This window comes from Silurus aristotelis (assembly GCF_946808225.1).
Source record: "Silurus aristotelis genome assembly, chromosome: 21".
Taxonomy (NCBI): domain Eukaryota; kingdom Metazoa; phylum Chordata; class Actinopteri; order Siluriformes; family Siluridae; genus Silurus; species Silurus aristotelis.
Genome location: NC_139594.1, coordinates 20,021,248 through 20,036,133, shown reverse-complemented (window position 1 = coordinate 20,036,133; position 14,886 = coordinate 20,021,248). Strand labels below are relative to the sequence as shown.

General features: G+C 38.4%; 1 long non-coding RNA gene across 1 annotated transcript; it reads right to left on the bottom strand.

The window, feature by feature from the left end:
• Positions 1–727: 727 nt before the first annotated feature.
• LOC310716561 lies at positions 728–14,517 on the bottom strand. The gene is made up of 3 exons (XR_014530617.1): positions 13,902–14,517; positions 12,257–12,371; positions 728–1,587 (listed from the first exon to the last, which is right to left on the bottom strand). It is a non-coding gene; the product is annotated as an uncharacterized lncRNA (long non-coding RNA).
• Between the last annotated feature and the right edge of the window lie 369 nt (positions 14,518–14,886).

Genomic DNA, 14,886 nt, shown 5'->3' with positions numbered 1-14,886 from the left:
AGGTGGCTCCTGCGGATTTCGTCCTGTTCCCGAAGATGAAGATGCTGCTCAAAGGTCGCTGTTTTGACAACATTGTGGAGATCCGGCGTGACTCGCAGAAGGTGTTTGACACGCTTCAATTATTATTATATTGTATTATTAATAAATGTAGGTATGTAAGTGTGAGCATACCGACTGTGAAAATAATGGATCCAGTGTACAGGTATGAGGAAAAGAGATAAATTATGAAATGATGCTGAATTTGGATTAAATTAGATTAGATTAGATACAATTAGATTAGATTCAACTTTATTGTCATTGTGCAGGGTACATTTACAGAGCCAATGAAGCATTTAGCATCTAACCAGAAGTGCATAGATAGCTTATTTACAAGTGGCAGTGTAATAAATAAGGGTATGAGGTTATACAGAAGGTCAAGTCAAGTCAAGTCAAGTTTATTTGTATAGCGCTTTTCACAACAGACATTGTCTCAGAAGGTGTAGTAATATGTACATATAACTGAATAAGGGTATATATAGTGTGTTTTTATATAAGTATGATACAGTATGAAGTGGTAGGACAGATATAGCTGTATTGAATTTATGTCAAATTTAAGAATGAAATTTAAGACGTATATCCCAACATAAAATTTGTTTTACGGTACAATCCAAGAAAGATTCGCTCTAATAACAGAAAACGGATAGTTTTTTTCAATACATTTGGGCTCGTGAAAGAAAGAACGACATCACCACAGAAACGTTCTAAAGTGCTGCAGGAGCATTTCAATGAGCATCAGTGAAAATCAGAAAAGAAAGACCTGTATAAAAACCAATTTTGAAATCATTGCTTTGACATATTCATGTACTACATATGTTTATCTGTTGATTTAGTCTTTCCAGGGAAGACAATATTTGAATAGCACAAAGAATTGAAACAGATTAAAACAGATTTATTGTATTTTTGGATAAAATGAAGGGAAGTAAAAAGTAAAAGCCTTGAAAGGGACAGGGTTATATTTGTGGACAAGCAAGAAATATTTTGTCCAATTCCACCAGCGTGACACAGATTAACACAGAATGTTAAGCAGGACTAATAGAAACAAATTGTCCTGTCCACACAGAGAGTGAGAGCAAAACCTGACACCTCTGTCACCCTTTTTGCTTTTATTTCTACCTTGTCAGCGCATCCTGTCTAAAAATCCATTGCTTTCATTCAGACCTCGTTCAGACATCCGCTACAGCCTTCAGTTGACTACGCTTTTATCTTCTAACTCAAGCACTTTAACCACGACAATGAAGACATGTCCACCCAAGGGGGGTGGGGAGGGCGCCTTTTTATCTGGCCTGGTGAAGTTAGAGAGGGATACACGTTACCTCTTCAAACTCAAAGTTTCTACCACAATATTTTGGATATTAAAAAAACTCCTCTAAAATAAGGGAAAATGCCTCAAACTCAAAGAAGTCCTGAGCAAACCATACCATCATCCTTCACCCTGGAATGCTCTTTGTTTACGTTCCCTCATCGTTCCACGTCAAAGTGCTTGTATCCTTGTATGGTGAGATACGATTCTAGCAGAAAGAAAACAAACAGCTTCCTTTCACGGACGACCTGTGAAGAGAGACGTTCACAATGATCAGTACACATAAGCAATGTGTGTCTAAGAGGGGAGGGTTCGCTGGTGGGAGGATGAAGCTCATTAGGAGGCTGATGGAAGGAAGCTGTATTGCAGGATCGCCAAAGCATTCTCATTCTTATACGAAAACCAGGGCTTTTTGTTTCAATTGTGTTGGTAGGCCATGCTAGCTAAGGCTAATCCAAAAAAAACAAATAATAATAAAAAAAACAGAAGTTAATTTAGACTTAAAGGCTTTAATTGACTTCAAATAATCACTTTAATTAAGGATACTTCATTTCTTGGGTCAAACTTTTAAGAAATAAAAAAATTCAGTACTGTTAGTATTAGTTTAAAAGACTCCTTCTTTGTCTTCCATTCTTTCTTTCAGAAGCAGTGACCCAGAAACACACACACACACACACACGCGCACGCGCGCACGCACACGCACACACGCACACACACACACACACACACACACAAAAGAAAATACAGAAATCTACCAATATAATAAGGAGGCTTTGGCATCTTGTTACGCTTTAATTTATCTTTCATATTGTAATATTTTTCTTTCCATTACTGTTACTACACTTCAAAACATTTTTATCCTTTAGAAGTGTATAATTATTTTTATGATAATATTTTTGAAATTTGGGTTTTCATGTGTAAGATATATTCGAGCGAGGTTTTACATTCCAGAGCAACTTAAAATGTATTTTAAAGCAAATTCACAGGTTCACTGTCTCCTAACTTGTCTATTTAAAAAAATTATAATAATTTTGTATAAACTTATGGAATATTTATCCCTTCTTAGTGGAATCATCAAAAAAATGTGTGTTTTGGGCATTGGATCTCTTATACAAGTTCTTGCAACTATTATCCTACATTCTTTATTATCTGACGACGTGTTCTGCCTATTATCCTATTTCTCTTCTCATTTCTTATATTTTTTATATATTTTGTATATGATTTTTCCACTTAGGTTTTTACCTGTGTTTTGAATATATATGCATATATGCTGTTTGAGTATAGTTAATGCATGTTGCCTGCGTGCTGTTTGCTTATTTTACTATTTTTATTTTATTACAACTGCCGCTTTTTATTTTAACCCTAATCTAATCCATCATCTGCTTACCGGCATTTATAACATATTACATTTACTAACATTTTGATTATATGATTTTGATTTATACTAAACTTTACTCTAAAGCAGGATTATTGTGAACTCTATATGAAAAGCTGAGTTTTATACTATATAAATGTTTAGTAATGGTTATATGCATTAATCTTGAATTTAAACTAATATAAGCGATGTTATATGTTATCTGAAGCATATTGTTAACTGATATTATATAATACTAGATTCTACTACTGATAGCTGAAGCTGACCTGAGCTGATTACATGGGTAAACTTAATGCACCCTATTATGCAAATCATTATGTGTTTAAGTGTTTAACCACATAGGCAGCAGATGTGTATCAATATCTTTGTCTGACATTTACTGATATTTTCTATGTTTCATACATGACTTCTGACTAAATTTTGCACAGGGCACCTGCACACACCAAATAAATTAAACCCACTTTTCTAATATTATTGCTGTTTTTATTATTTTCTATTATATAATTATTAGATTTATATTTATTATTATAATATAAACTGTTTTATATTTGTTTTTGGAGTTCTTTATTTCTGCGTTTTTGACATGTAATTAATTTGCAGTAATTTACACTTTCATATATGTTATTAGAATTTCGTTTTGTTGTTTAGTTTTTAATTTCTTTATTGTTTAGGTGGAGGCCCTGTTGGTTTTTCTGCCTCTCCCTGCAATGCATATGAACCGTACTTATTTTTGTCTTGTTTTTATTGTATATATTTCATGTGACCCTGAGGAGCAGGTTTCACTGAAGAAGAACTTGATATATTTAGATATAGAAATAGATTTGTAGGATTATTTTACCCTATAGAGCTGTTTTGTATGGGGATTAACACATGGCAGATTGGCTGATGGTCCAAGTTCTTCTGTCTTATCAGAATTATTAGAAAGTTCTCTAACCTGGCCTTGCTAATGCATACAACTGTGTATCAGTGATACACAGTGTCAGTAGGTCAATAGCGGGTCATTTACCACTTTAACCAGCGCTATCTCTGTGCTACTGTATAATTACTCCTAAATCCTGACTGATACATTTCATGAATGTTATTTCTGATAGAAACATGAGCATGCAATTTTTTTATAGGATCTAAAGATCTTTTAAGATATCAAAAATATTTGATATTAGCCTAGCATAGCTGCACAACCTGGCCCTTTACACAGCTAAACAAAACAACATACAATACTTACATTTTTTTTTACAAGTTTGGCAACCACAGATACAGTTTCCTGTGGCGCTTCACTTTCTCCACATTTTGTTATGTTACAGCTTTATTCCAAAATAGATTCAATTCGTTATTTTCCTTAACATCCTACAAATAAAACCCCATAATGACAACATGAAAGAGGTTTGTTTGAAATCTGGGCAAATTTATTACAAATTTCAGGTACATCGTGTTTCCACTGATCATTCTTGAGATGTTTCTACAACTTGATTGGAGTCCACCTGTTGAAAATTCATTTGATTGGACATGATCTGGAAAGGCACACACCTGTCTATAGAAGGTCCCGCAGTTAACAGTCCATGAGCACAAAGCCATGAAGACCAAGGAATTGTCTGTAGACCTCAGAGACATGATTGTATCAAGGCACAGATCAGGGGAAAGAGACAAAAACATTTCTGCTGCATTGAAGATCCCAATAATCACAATGGCTTCCAAATGGAAGAAGTTTGGAACCACCAAGACTCTACCTAATGCAGGCCAACCGGCCAAACTGAGTGATCAGGGGAGAATACACTCCTCAGTAAAAAGGCACATGATGGCCCTACTGGAGTTTGCCAAAAGGCACCTAAAGGATTCTCATACCATGAGAAAAAAAAGATTGAAATCTTTGGTCTGAATGCCAAGCGTCATGTATGGAGGAAACCAGGCACTGCTCATCACCTGGCCAATACCATCCCTACAGTGAAGCCTGGTGGGGGCAGCATCATGCTGTGGGGATGTTTTTCAGTGGCAGGAACTGGGATAATACTCAGGATCGAGGGAAAGATGAATGCAGCAATGTACAGAGACGTCCTTGATGAAAACCTGCTCCGGATCACTCTGGACCTCAGACTGGGGTGAAGGTTCATCTTCAAACAGGAAAACATCCTAATGCCCACAGCCAAGATAACACAAGAGTGTCTACAGGACTCTGTGAATGTCCTTGAGTGGCCCAGCCAGAGTCCAAACTTGAACCTGATGAAACATCTCAGGAGATCTGAAAATGTCTGTGCACTGACACTCCCCATACAACCTGATGGAGCTCGAGAGGTTCTGCAAAGAAGAATAGGAGAACCTGCTCAAAAATAGGTGGCGAGCTGGAGGCTGCAACTGGTGCCAAATGAGCTTCAACAAAGTGTTGAGCAAAAGCTGAGAATATTTATTTACATGTACTTTAGGAAAATTATGAATCCATTTTGAAATAAAGCTGTAACATAATGTGGAAAAAGTGATTTCTTTCAGGATGCACTGTAAGTTAATGATGTGATACATTGATTTAAAAAAGTGTATATCAGATACAAGTTGGCATTTGACTCACAATGCATCATTTTTAACATATTGGCATCTGTAAAAAGAACTTATTTATTTAGAATCATTAGTAGATGCGCTAAACTTTTATTATTTTGAAAGTGACCAATATTTTTTATGTTGATTGATTTCGACTTATCACAAAACTATGGAGACCGAGGCAGGTCCTGAGAATAGAACATGGTAGAGGTAGAGCTGCATCTTCTTGGAGACAGAACAGGAAAAAAAAGTCTGGTTTTACATATTTTACTTTTATTTTTTTACACAAAGGCGTGTGTGTAAAAGGGGCCATGGGTCAGAAGTCACTTCAGTAAATTGATGATTTGCTGTCTGTTTGAACCAAACGAATACAAGTGTATTGTCGGTTCCATATTGAATTGCAGAGCATCAGATTTTTTTCCATTGAATCATACTGCAATGTGTTGAATCGAATCGGATCGCACACTAATAGGGGTGAATCAAAGATTTAACATGCACACACACACACACACACACACACACACACACACACACACACACACACACACACACAAACACACACACACTGCGTTAGCTCGTTAAGCTGAATCTAGGTTGTAAGAGTCTGTGCTAAAAATACTTGCTTAATGGGAAAATGCAGCAACAAAAGAAAAAGAAAAGCTTAGCACTTGCTGTGTGAGCTGGTGTCTGTCCGGTAAAAGATTCCTGACCTCAGGTGACAAGTCTCTAGGAGTAATGCTAATCCGGATCAATTTGAAAACAGTGTCTTAAAAACGCTTCGTGCCACACTAACCGTTTTTAAAAAGTTGCTGATCCACACTGAAATGCTTGAAGACGCGTTTTCAAAAAGCCATGTTATTGTTGACTAAATACACTGTCTTTGTGTGGACAAAAGGACAAAATGGAGAGAAAATTTGCATTTTTAAAACGAAAACCTATTAGAGTGGACATGGTCTAAGACCACAATATTTATGTGACCATTATGGTAAAAACACTGGTATGGGAAAACGCCACTGGGAAAGTTGGAGAGTGTGTACTTTAAATGGAAATCACTGGTGGACAGAAGGAAGAAAAGATCATTAGTTTCTCTACTTAAGTAGCTTTTTACTTTACTGAAGTTTTTCCATTCGTGGAGATTTTTACTGTAGCTTCATTTCAAGCTTAAATATTTTACTATTTACTACATTTAATCAAATTGGTCCTTTTTATTTACGAGGATAAAAATGTAACTGGTAAAACACTGTTGAGTTATGTTCTCATCAGTTGTGTTATATTATGTTGTTTACTATTATTATTCTATTACTTTTATGTCAGATTATGAGACTGTTGTATACCCAAATATGTGTAAGAGGTCATTGTGCGCATGTGTAAATTGACTGGACTTTTATTTTGATTTGAGTCAAGTGAACCTGGCGCTGCTCCCTCGTGCACTGATGTTATGCCAGTGCATTGAGATGTAAACAGAAAATAAAACAAATTTAAGAAGTTATTTTTGTAGTAATCTTTAATTGATGACAACAACATATTGCACATAAACATGACATAGAGAAATGAAAACCTAACAGGTTATGGGCCCAGGCGCGCCAATGCTAACGTTACAGGAGGAAGATGGCAGAGGCGGAGACGAAAATAACTACGAACTATGGGAAGTAAAATTTTTTGGTCATCTGAGATTAATGGGTTTAAAAGAAACAATACTATCTACAGGGGATATAGAAGATGAAAATAACGAGGAGTGCTACGCTGAACTAATCCAGTTTCTCGACGATAAAAGCTTGTCACTGGTGATGCGAGAGGCGACTGATGACGGCAGGAAAGCACTGGAAATACTTCGAAGTCACTATGCCAGTCAGGGTAAGCCGAGAATTATTGCCCTATACACTGAACTAACTTCGTTAAAGAAGGAATCTGATGAGACGATAACAGAATACATTATCCGAGCTGAGAAAGCGGTGACTTCCCTAAGAAACGCAAAAGAAGTAATAAGTGACGGACTGATAATAGCTATGATCCTTAAAGGCCTGCCAGATTCCTACAAACCTTTCACTATCCATACTACACAGAGTAGTGAAGAATTGACTTTCACCCAGTTCAAAAGCAAACTAAGAAGCTATGAAGAGACTGAAAAGTTTGATGATAAACCCAAAACTGACAACGTGATGAAAGTAAACATAGCATCTGTAACCTGCTATGGATCTGGAAACCGCGGTCATGTTGCACGTGATTGCCGCCAAAAAGGCATACCTAAGTGGTGCAGCTACCATAGAAGTTCAACACACAGTGATGAGACATGTCGCCAGAGAAAAGACGGGCACAAAGACAAAGCGAAACAGGCTGCAGAAAAACAAGAGGAGCATAAGAAAGAACCAACATTTGTTTCCAGATTCAGTCAAACTTTCCTTCCAGATAATATTACGAAAAATGGACTAATGGTAGACTGTGGAGCAACATCCCACATCTTAACAGAGAAGAACAATTTCACGAGATTTGATGAGAGTTTCGACCCAAAGTCACACTACGTGGAGCTGGCGGATCGGACCAGGATGAACAACGTGGCATTAAAGCGGGGCGACGCAGAGGTGTTACTAGTGGATGTGGAAGGGAAATGCATCAGGATCACACTAAAGAAGGCCTTGTTCATACCATCATATCCACAGAGCATCATCTCCGTTCAAGCTGCTACAACAGATGGTGCCAAGGTGATCTTCCAGGAAGGACAGAATGAACTGATAAGCAAGGATGGAGCTGTGTTCCGCATAGAAGAGCATGAGAGACTGTACTATCTGAAAACGGTAAATGACAACAAACACTGTGTTGATACATCAGTTACTGATATGATGTCTAGGGACAAAGTGAATCTAACTTGTGATGTTAAAACATGGCATGAGATCATGGGACATTGTAATGTTAGTGATGTGTTGAAATTACCTGAAGTGGTAGAGGGTATGAAAATCACAGGTAATACCAAACTAGACTGCACCGTTTGTGCTGAGGGAAAGTTCATCAACAGCAGAAATAGGAAAACTGACACAAAAGCTGGCGAGGCCCTAGAGTTAGTACACACTGACTTAGCAGGTCCCATTGAGCCAATTTCCCAAGATGGATATAAATATGCAATTTCATTTACAGATGATTTTTCAGGGGTAATATCTGTTTACTTCCTTAAGAACAAGAGTGACACTACTCTTGCGACAGAGAAGTTCCTTGCAGACTGTGCACCATATGGTAGAGTCAAATGCATAAGATCAGACAATGGTACAGAATACACAGGCAATGCATTTCAGTCACTTTTACGAGAAAAGGGTATAAGACATGATACATCATCTCCGTACTCTCCTCATCGAAATGGTACAGCCGAGAGACAATGGCGAACCATCTTTGAAATAGGAAGGTGTCTACTAATTGAGAAGGGATTACCAAAGATTCTGTGGCCTTATGCTGTCCAAACGGCTACTCATATTCAGAACAGATGCTGTAATGACAGAATTAAGAATACTCCACTTTTCATGTTGACAGGAAGAAAGCCAGACCTTTCTAAAATGTGGGTTTTTGGATCAGAATGCTATGCGTACAAACACAATCAAAAGAAATTGGACCCTAGATGGGAGAAGGGAATATTTGTGGGGTATAGTAAAAATAGCCCAGCTTATCTGATATACAATCCACAGACAGGAAATGTGTCAAAACATAGATTGGTGAAATTCATTAGGAAGAGCAGTGTTGAACAACAGACACAAACCGATGAAGATTACTTAGAAATCCAAAGGTACAGAGACAGGACACAGGATAGTGAGAACAGCGGCGATGTTTGAGCAAAAAGTTTGAGCAAAAAGAGGGAGAAATTAAAATGAATCAGAAAGGGTACATTCTCAAAATACTTGAAAGGTTTGGAATGTCAAACTGTAAACCAAGAGCTACCCCAAGTGAATTACAAGTGGAATGTGATAAGAATGAGGGAGAAAACAACAATGAGATTGAGAACCCCAAGGAATACCGTGAACTTGTTGGAAGCTTGATCTATGCAATGACCTGTACCAGACCAGACATTAGCTGGATAGTCAGTAAACTGTCACAAACCCTTGCAAAACCTAAAATACATGACTTAGTAGCTGCTAAACATGTGCTGAGATACCTAAAAGGTACAGCTGACTACGAGCTTTGTTTCAAGAAAACAGACAAGACTTTAAGTCTAATAGCATTCAGTGATTCTGACTGGGCATCTTCTGAAGAAGATAGGCGTAGCACTTCAGGATACTGTTTCAGCCTGACAGAACAAGGCCCTGTTATTTCATGGAAGTCTAAGAAACAGCCGACAGTGGCACTGTCGACCTGTGAAGCTGAATACATTGGTCTAGCAAACACTACTCAGGAAAGCATGTACTTAACTCAACTGCTAAATGGCATGGACAGTAGTGTTTACACTTGCACCATGATGTATGGTGATAATCAGGGGGCCTTTGCACTGAGTAGAAATCCAGTCAATAGATCTAGATCTAAGCACATTGATGTGAAATATCATTTTAACCGTGATGCTGTCAGTGAAAGAAAAATACATATTGTGTACTGCCCAACTGAAGACATGGTGGCAGACGTTTTGACAAAATCTGTATCAAAAATTTAAATTCTAAAGTTCAAATGTTTTCTGTTTGTGAACTAAATATTTGTAATGTCATTATACATGGCTTAAGATGATGAGAACAAGTGGGGGTGTTGAGTTATGTTCTCATCAGTTGTGTTATATTATGTTGTTTACTATTATTATTATATTACTTTTATGTCAGATTATGAGACTGTTGTATACCCAAATATGTGTAAGAGTTCATTGTGCGCATGTGTTAGTTGACGGGAGTTTTATTTTGATTTAAGTCAGGTGAACCTGGCGCTGCTCCCTCGTGCACTGATGTTATACCAGTGCATTGAGATGTAAACGGAAAATAAAACAAATCTAAGAAGTTATATTTGTAGTAATCTTTAATGGATGACAACAACATATTGCACATAAACATGACATAGAGAAAACCTAACAAACACGCACTGAGTCACCAATCAGGGTCGAGTGCACGCTCTGTTTTACATGTGTCCTGATTGGCGCTTGGTGTATCTACTGATCACCAACATACAGTTCAACATCAGTTCTACATCAAGCAGAACATTTAGAGAGGAATAAACGATGAAGAAACTCCAGACTCAAATTCACCACAACACATGTGACCTTTAATATACAAATCTATATTTTTATCTAAAGCTTCTTTGTGACACCTTTTTATATATTAATTAAATTAAACTATGTATATTATATGTTAAACTAATTAAATTAACCTCCTTTAAATTTTAAATCCTTCTTGCACTGCTAACACCCTTTAGGCTGGCTAACATGCTAACTGGTTGAACTGATTAATCCCCCAACACACACACACACACACACACACACACACACACACACACACACACACACACACACACACACAAACACGTCTACCCACATTGGGGCAGAGTATTTGTTGCTATCTTCACGAGGAATTTGGTGAGTGCCTGGAATCAGAGAGGATATTTGGGTGAGAAGGTAACATAATATTTATAATTAGCGACATGCTAGTCGACTGCCGGACACCGCCACAGGACGACATGAAAGGTAATGCTGGAGTGCCGCCACCTGGAAGCACTTCTGTGAGGTTAAAGGTCAAAGCTATTGAACATGAGTGACAAAATGCGTACGTAAACATCAGTGACATCGATCCACAAGAGAGTTTTTGAAGCTATTGTTGTTCAGAGTGTATCAGCAAAACTTGAAAAATAGGCATCACATGGCCTTGTGTTCTGCATTCTGTGGTGATTTGAGACAAAAGTGACTAATTAAAAAAAAAGAGAAGAAAATTCACATCAATCACAGACTGAAATGACTCACGTTTCCTGCTCATGTCCTCGAAAATACGACAGCAGCTTCGAGTTCGTGTTCACAATAATAGGAAGCATTAAAATACTTTAATATCAAGCCGGCCGTCTTTAGCAACAATACGGACTGATAAGAAGCCAGAGAGTCTTTCAAAGCTGCATGCCACTGGAGTACGAGATGAAAAGAGGTTTGTGGGATGGAAGTACAGGAGAATAAGTGTCATAAACTAGCGAGACATGTCTTTAGGAAAGCCAGGAAGGGAAAGGAAAGGTTCTGCAAAGCGACCAAGGACTTTGATAGAGAGAAGTCCCACAACAAGCAAAAAAAAAAAAAAAAAAAAGAAAAAAACCTGGCCTTGCAGTGTCGAAAAATAAACAGCTTCCCACAAGTTCCAGCTAGCTGTATTTTATCACTCACTTGTATCTGTTAAGGATGATAAGAAGACATCCTTGTCTCAAGAATGCACTCATCCTAACAGCCAGCACACAAAGGTCCTTTATAAAACAACTAAGACCTCATGAATTTTGACAAAGAATGAGGGCATGTCACTTTCTAGGCCTTTTCAGACACCTACATTCTTTTCGATGAATAATATGGGGGACAATAATAATAGACACAAGGACGATTTGGAGGACCCTTATTTAGTCAGTGGAACACTTAATCAGAGCAGGGCAGTGGTTTTTGCCAATACTTGTGTGTCTACTTATAAAAGGAATGTTAGATATTTGGTCCTGGGTGCAGAGTTCGGCCCTTGTGCAGGCACTCCCCCCACTCCCCACCCCCCATCCCAGTCCACCCCGGTCCACCTCACCCCAGTCCACCACTCTCCCCCTGGTCCCCCATGAGTCAAAACAAGAAGAGGAGGCTTCCCCAGCACTTCAGCCATCATCTCTTTCACTCCCTCACACATCCACACACCTTTCCAGTCCAATCAGTCTGAGTATAATGTCAAATACACAGACATACACATTTGATGCCTTCTGCACTTATTGTACTTTTATAAAAAGAACAATGCTTATAGGGAAAAATATAAAGACACACAAGATGATTCCTAAATAATTCAGCTGTAGTTTGGAAAATAAATCATCTAATGATGAAGAAGCTAAGAGAGTCTCGAAGCAGCTACCTGAAACCAGTTGCAGGATGAAGTAAAAGCAGCAGGAACATTAGACAACAATGAGCGATGAACAGCATCACGATCATCTGCATTCTCAAAGTCCTCAAGCGCTAATCTCGTCTCGCTGAAAAAACACAAACACAGTGATGTTTAGACAAGTCAGAACTCTTTAGAGCAAACACACTGGTAAGACAAAACTGAAACAGAACTCAGTATGCAGAATGCACTGGGATATAAAAGAAGCTATGATGAGACTCCCTCACCCCCACAGTCACACATGGAGATGGAAGCCTAATGGTTCGGGGTTGTTTTGGAGCAGGGAAGATTCCAGAAAATGAAAGGAATCCTGAGTCAAAATGGCTCCTATTCCATACATATGTCTGGACTGGAACTGACTTTACTGTACAACAAGACGACTATAGTACTATATATGATTATTTATAAATACACTATATTTCCAAAAGTATTGGGACACCTGGTCATAGGTAAGGTGTGTGATTTTCTGAGCATTGCATTCCACATTTAGTCCCAATTTGCTCTTCTTATTCCCTCCACTCTTCTGGATGTTCCACTAGATTTTTGGAGTGTGTTTATGGATATTTGTGTTCATCAGCCACAAGGGTGTTACAAAAATCAGGTAGTGATGTAGGTGAGGAGACCTGGGGTGCAGTCAGCTTTCACATTTGTCCCAAAGGTGTTCAGTAGGGATGAGATCAGAGCTCTACAGCAGACCACTCCAGATCCTCTCCAAAGCATGTAAACCAGATCTTTGTGCACAGGAGCATTGCCATGATCCGAAAATGTTATTATAGCATCTAAAGACAATTGAGTGTCTCCAGCTTTGTGATAACAGTTTGGAAAAAACTACATATAAGCAGGAAAAATCAGGTGACCCAATACTTTATATATTGGAAATATAGTGTAGCTCACAAAGCAAATGAATGAATGTTCGAAAATTGATTGGTGAATAAATTAATGAATAAATAATTTAATAAACAAACAAACACATAAATGCCAATTGTAGCTCAGTAGTTTCCAATCAGAAGAATGAAAGCAGAAATACTAATCCTGTAGGGGTAAGTCATCTCTAAATATGGCCCTGTGTCCTTGCATTTTGTGTTTCTCACTGCTACTCTGCTAAGACTCTCTCATGGGGCTCTTCAGTCAACGCAAAATGTATTGAGCGACCAAATCAAGCTTTCTAGAAACCTGAGAAGGTTGAATTAAAAAAACAACAACAAAAACAGGTGTGGTAGAGATGTTTGGATGGTTGGTGTTTTAGTCAGGTTCTTTTGTTCTTTCTTATAGTCACTGTTCTCTAAGCTAAACCACATACACATCGTTTGTATTTTCCTCCATAGTAATTTTTACATCTCGATTGTTAAGAAGTGGAAAGAAAAGGTCTCTGATGGTAAGCGAGCCGGGTCAGGCGCATGGCTCAGCCACCGTGACATGAGACTGTAATAACAGGAACTGCAGAACAGCCCCTGCAGACTGCGAGATAAGACCCATGCGGTCAATGCAAACTCTTACTGTAAAGGCCTCGTAACGATAATATACAGTAGTTAAACCTTTAACTGGAATGGTGGTGATAAAAGAAGATCTAGGTTTACAAGAAAGTACTTTATTCATCTACGTTTCCACACTTCCTCACCTTTAGAATAGTCCCTTTGCACAACATTACAGTGCTTCCAGCATTCTTTTGGAACATGTCCTGGATGTCTTCTTTTCGAAGCACCTGCTGCGATTCGCTGCGGATGTCAAAACGGCAGCCTTCGAGCTGGATCTTGATCTCCGGGAAGAGGGCAAAGTTCTAAGGAGAAAAAAAATCTGTCAGGTAGGGTGGGTCCGGAAGTGAGATCAAGTCCTCTGACGATCGTCATGCACGAGTTGCTTAATGGTTGATTTTGTTGAAGCTCGTTGAAGGACTTCCTGATTCTCATCATCTTCCGGTGATGTTTTTCCTCTTTTGAAGCGCAGATTTGCGACGTTTCACGTAGAATTTCAAGTTTGCTCTTTGTTCTAACTTTCTGTAATGAAATCCCAGAAACATGGTAATGCACGTGGTCAGAATAGCACCAGTCACACCCTCAGTCCCTAAACTATTTGATATCACCTCGTACATAGATACTAGGACAGTGCTTTCATCACTAAACATTGCAGACTTCCAGAGAATGACTACAAGCACTGTAGATACCACTAGCATTTACACGGTTAAAGCTAATCAAATACTTTAAGACCTCAGCAGAACAGCAATGTGCTAAAACCTGCCTTCCCGAGTGCATGGCCTTGCAATCTTTACAAATTCAGTTATAGCAAATTTAGGACAAGAACCGACATGTCTCAATTTCTGGTGCTGGCTTTGTGCCAAAATGAGCGCACATGGATGATGCACAGGGCCAAAAAACAGGAGCACATTCGTTATAAACGTAGTAAAAAAATACAGGGGGGGGGGGGGAACCCCAATCTTCTGATAATCTGCTGAAATATATTGTAGAGAATGGAGCGGAAGCCTGGCGCGAGTGCTGTTCCCACTGTTACTGTGGAATCTCCTGATCTCTCTATCAGATGAGCAGGAAAGATATGTTCCTGTAGTTTTTGTGAAGTAAAGGTAATGTTTTTAAAGCTTTGCCATTTTT